We start from the raw sequence: 6000 nt of genomic DNA on the forward strand, positions 1-6000 counted from the left end.
TAATTTTTGGCTCCGATTGTCTTGGGTTTATATACCTTAAACGTAATGTATGTTTAGGTTTTTCTATGTGTGTCCTTTTTTCTATTGATAACTCATTAACAAACCGTGGGAGAAAGAAATTTTATTAGTTTTCGTCTTCGAATATCCCCCCCCCCCTCCCGATACACCCACACAGTGTGTGCTTTCAGTAGTGACACCCTTTGTATGAAGTTGTGGGTATCCTCCCTTGGAAAGCACAATGGATAGGAATGTATAAAAGACATTTTCTACTGAGCAGTCACACACATTTCTGTACCCAGCATTGAAATCTTTGACGTCATCTCCGAAGTTTTATCTCCGTAGGAGACGCTAGATATCAGAATCCGCTATCCAAATAGAGAACACTGCAGAACTTGGTGGAGCCGGAGTTTAGTTGATTGTGTTCATTAGCATTTTCTCCCAAATACAGCATGACAAATTGAAACATTGGAATATGTCAGGATGTCGAAAGCTATTCAATTCGGGAATCTATTCACATTTACACTTCAGCGATCTTCCCAGACCAGTGAGTCACTCGCGGCTAATTTTATACCGGACAATGAGACCCTAAAAGGTCAAATTTGACATATTCAACCCCATGGAAATAATGCTTGTCAAAGTCTCCCTCTATTGAAAGCCGATGACAGTCTTCCATGGAGATACTTTGTGTTTAGATATGCGCATAAATCCAATAAGATGGGGATAAAGTCTAAAGATGTATTGGATTGACTTCAGTTGCGGACAAGCTCTTCAATGTACTAGAACGAACGGTTTATTCGACACGAAATCGATATATTAAGCTAAAAATCAAAACTTTTTATCAAGTGTCATTTCGTCTATCATAAAGTACCATTATGGCTAAAATAACAAAACGATGAACGTTATCATATATTTTTGTGAGTGAGCGGGATAGATAATTGTGGAATTTGACAGTAATTCTGATGATGAAACATGGCTATTATGGCTCTGAGCTTTTAATCATTTATTTATTTAAAAAATAAAACTCCGTGGGCCATTCTGTGGTCATAACCAGCAATAACTAACGCCATTTAATTGAAAACTAGTAGCCAATATTTCGAGTGCGGAAACCACTCCTTCTCGGGGCCAAATTTATTCATTTACAATAATCAACAAAATATAATATCACAAGTAAATATGTCTAGCCGGAGTAAATATTGCAACGTAATAAAAAATTTTTAAACAAAATTTCATTCACCACGTTATCTAATATGTTCCATTTATATACAAAAAAACACCCATCTTCATCAACAAATAACTTAAATCTGTCATTTGTGGTAATTTGTGATATTTGGAGCGGTTGAAAAATCGTTAATTAGGTTTAAAAAAGTATAAACAATAATAATACAAATTAGTGAAGAACAATCGACGGAATATATGACTGTAATTAACTTAGCAAAGATAAAAAAAACGTTTGCCTTCAACAATAGATCCACAGAAATTGCCAATAGTGAAGTTGAAATTATTCAGTTGCACGGCAGAACATAATAAATAAGAACATAAAGGTGTAAATAAGCGACACTTAAACCAGTCAGAAAACAGCTTGCTGAGAATATCACCGATTGTCGTCTCAAACTTCTGCGAATGAAAATGGACTCGATATACCGAGAGAACGAATTGTCAAAGGGAGATTTGGCGTTTGGTGACCGTGAAGACCAGTTTCCTCAATCATTGAAAATGACTAGAGGAAATCCTGAAAACAACACTCAGAAAGAAATTAGCAGCACGTTTCGGAGTTTAGTAGAGATGATTGAACAATTTTGGGTAACGTGTCAGCTTGGCAATGATTGTACCAATCCATCAATTACTAATGAAGCAGGAAGAAAGGCTGCAGAGTGGATGCAGATGACGAAATCAATCACCTCAAGTTTAGAAAAGATTCTTCATAATCATGGCTCGATGCAAGGTATCACTCAAGAATTAATGCCTGCATTTGGAAGTGATTGCTCTGCTAATCTTGAGGGGACCAAACACAAGGACCATATCCTACACCCAGTAGCCTCCGTTGTCGAAGGTGTACGGGAAGATCACGTACCATTCTATAAGAACGTTACCTACCTGATTAGTCATAGTGATGGAAATAGTGTGTTTCACTTGAAAACACTGATGGACACAGGTAGTGGAATGAGTTTTATTAAAAAGAGATTTACTCCCATACAGGTGATGGAAAAAGCAGGTTCGTACAAGAACGATTTCGTCGGAGTTAATGGGTCGAAGATTACTATATATGGTCTGTTGAGAGTGAACGTAATAATCGACGGGGTATTCAGAAAGGATCAAATTTTATTTGTCGTTCCAAATACAACGATGAAACCGGCAGTTATTATGGGCCGAAATCTGATAATCAGTTTTGGATTCGGATTAATACGAATTCCTAGAATGCAAGTCGGTAGCCCAATGTGCATCGGTGGACATGACTCTCTGAGCCATGTCTCTGAGTCAATCACTATCAATCCTCAGTTATCGGATGAAATTCAACACATTGTTAAGGAATTATTGAGGGAAGAATATTTCAAGCCGGTGAGGCCTGCTGTCGCAGATATTGATATGGAATTTAAACTAAAATTTGAAGATCTGAAACCGTTTTATTATGGTTCAAGAAAATTATCGGTTGACGAGACGGATAACTTGCGGAAAATTTTGAATTGTTTGGAAAGAAAGAGTATCATCCATCGGAGTTCTTCACGTTACGTGTCCCCAATGAGTTTGGTTAAGGTAATTAATGGGAGTTTACGATTATGTATCGATTATAGTCATTTGAATGAAAGGATAACGAACCATGAACCAACTCGTCTAATCGAAGATCCAGCTGGTCACTGGCAGAATAAGAAATATTTCAGTAAACTTCGTTTGAAGAATGGATTTTTTCCCATTCATATGGCCGAGGAGTCGATTCGATATACTGCCTTTACAACGCCGTTTGGAGTCTTCGAATACGTGCGAATGCCCACTGGGCTGCGAGGGAGTTCTTTGTGTTTCAAAGAGTTTGTCACACTCGTGTTGGCGAGTTTCATTGATTCCGGTGACATTGTTTACATTGACGATTTATTGATTGCAACGGAAACTATTGAAGAGCATCTGACTATTTTGAAGGGTTTACTCCCGGTATTGAATGCTAATTTGTTGGAACTCTGTGTAGATAAATGTGAAATATTGTTACAAGAAGTCAAGTTCTGGCAGTATTTGATCTCAGAACAAGGAATAAAGCCTAATCCATCCGATGTTATGGTGATCAGGGATTTTCCTCTTCCGCGAGATATTCAGAGTGTTGCGAAATTTTTGAAGAACATTTCACGCTATAGTAAATTCATTCCCGAGTATTCTCTTGTGGCACTGCCTTTGTCAAATCTTTTTTACTCTGAAGTTTTTAAAATCGGAAGGAAACAAGTTAATGCTTTTGAAATATTGAAGGAAAGGCTCTTCGAGGCACCTGTGTTGAGTATTTACAATCCTTGTGCGGAAACAGAGCTTCATACGAGTGCATGCTCGCACGGATTCTGCGCCACTTTGAAACAAAAGCAGAATGACTGCTCGTTTCGGCCAATTTCGTATTTTTCGAAGAAAATCACTGAGGCCGAAGCCTGCTATGAAAAGTATGAGTTAGAGACGCTAACCATTATCCACGCATTGAGACATTTTCATGCTTATCTACGAAATGTTTCGTTCACGATCATGACGGATTTGAAAGCTCACAATATCGCTTTTAATAGAAGAGACATGTGTCCACGAATGGAGAAATGGATAGATGAATTGATACAATATGATTATTGGGTGGATCATCGATCTGATTCGATGTACTGCTCTTAGTCGTCTGATGAGGTAAGTGCTGTTAATCACTCAAACAATAATACCTTATTTTACACGGAGAGAAGGTAAAACTAAAAATTACAACGTGAAGATCGTAATCGAGGACCATACCGATACAACTTTAAAATTTCATTCATCTTGACAGAATTTTTATTTGTCTCAAATTAAATTTTTCTTTTATCCTACACGGAGAATTTATCCTACCGTTCTATAAAAGTGTATCATGAGTCATCGTTTCATTTCTATCCCGAAATTTAGTAAAAATTAACATATGATGATCAAATTTTATTCTACGTTACAGAAATTTTATCCTGATAAAAATAAAAATTACCGTGCCGGTAGAGTAAAAATCACTGTACCGGTAGGGCAAAATTTACCAACCGTTCTAGAATTTTCGTTATTATCTACATAAAAATTATTGGACTGGAAGGGTAAAATTTATTATGCGACAGGATAAAATTTCTCTAACGTAGAATAAAATTTGATCATCATATATTAATTTTTACTAAATTTCGGGATGGAAATGAGGAAACGATGACTCATGATAAACTTTTGTAGAACGGTAGGATAGGTTTTATCAAAAATTTCTCCCCGTGTACCACTTTCTACTATACCAACTCGCAATTTTTACTATATTCAACAGTAAATTTGGAGTGGCGAGTATGGTCCTCGATTACTATGTTCACATAGTAAAAAATAATTTTATATTTTTTCTTTGTAAAAATTCGATGGTCTTGAAATCAGTAGCGAAGTGGTAGAACGGTACAAGTCAATTTCAACTATTGACCAGTTTTCAATGAATATGTCGGAATTTAAGGGAAATAGCAAAAGTTTTGTTATAACGTTTTTTGTAAAGCCGATTGAGAGCTACAACAAATGTAATTACGGAAATTTTGCTATCTCCCTTATTCCCCAAAAACTCAACTGGGAGATAAGTCGACTTAAACCGTTTTACCACTTCGCTACTGAAATATGATTTGTAAGTCTTAATTTTTAGTGTGAAAGTCTCAAATCATGACGTGAAGATTTCAGTTTAGGCTTTTTGAAAGTCTTAAGGATATTCAAGTATCTTTTACAAACTGGCACAGACCATACTATAGATTCAACAATTTTTAATCATCAAATTTTTCAATTAAATTGCGCCAGAAAATTTCGAAAACAATCGTGAATATTCGACGTCATTCAAATTACATTTTGCACCAAATTATAATTTTTTTAAGCATTCGTTGTTAACAAATAAATAATTGAAAGGCGCTCGTGCGGGGCGGTTGGGCCCTTGGGTGCGTCGTTGATTTTTGGGGGGAAATCTTGGTTTTTTTTTTGTGAAATAATTGAGGAAAAGTGGTTTTAGGGGTACCTCTCAAGGTAATCTGCGGAGAGAGTAATGAATTGGGGGGTGAAATTGAACATTTTGGGGGGTTTTTCGACTGTTTTTAGGCACGCTGGCCGAAAGGTTAGGGTCGCCCACTGGTTTGTGTTGGGGGAGGAGTGAGAGGGACTGAGTTTGTGGCGGCAGAGCTGGTTTAATGGCGCTTTGGGTGAATGTGGCGTAGAGGTTAAAGCCAGGATTCTGGGATGAGCCACACGTGAATTATGTGGGGGAATGGCACTACGACGGGGAGAACGACGATTATGGATGATTCCGGGATGTTTGGGAGTCACTAATCATGCTGGAGAGGAAGCTGGATGGGGCATACAGTTTGTATTGGTGGCAAATTCTCCAAGAGAAATTTGGGAGGAAGAAAGTGTTAAACGGGTGGGAAAGCTGTGAACTGTGTGGGGTTGTCATCTTTTTGGAAAGGACGGTTNGGGGGGGGGGGGGGGGGGGGGTGTATCACTGGATGTGCTGCTGGGTCGGGAAGGGAGAGAGTACGACCAGGGGCAAAGAGGAAGCTGTATAAGAGCTGGGGACCGATATGGCACAGGCGTGCGGGGGGCATAGAGAATTTTGCTTATTCTACATGCCGGGGAACGGCCGTAAGATGGACCATCATTTTTTGATACTGTCGGAACTATTAGTGCCAAAAATTCAAATAATAATAATAATACATGTCGGGGATCACTGGGACGGGGCCACGAGGGAGGTGGCGGCTGCCGAGAACGAGAGATGGCAGCACAGCGGCGAGATGACAACAGCCCAGGATGGACTGAAGTCAT

Source organism: Diachasma alloeum, unplaced genomic scaffold (assembly GCF_001412515.2).
Source record: "Diachasma alloeum isolate Michigan unplaced genomic scaffold, Dall2.0 Dall_scaffold_00201, whole genome shotgun sequence".
Taxonomy (NCBI): domain Eukaryota; kingdom Metazoa; phylum Arthropoda; class Insecta; order Hymenoptera; family Braconidae; genus Diachasma; species Diachasma alloeum.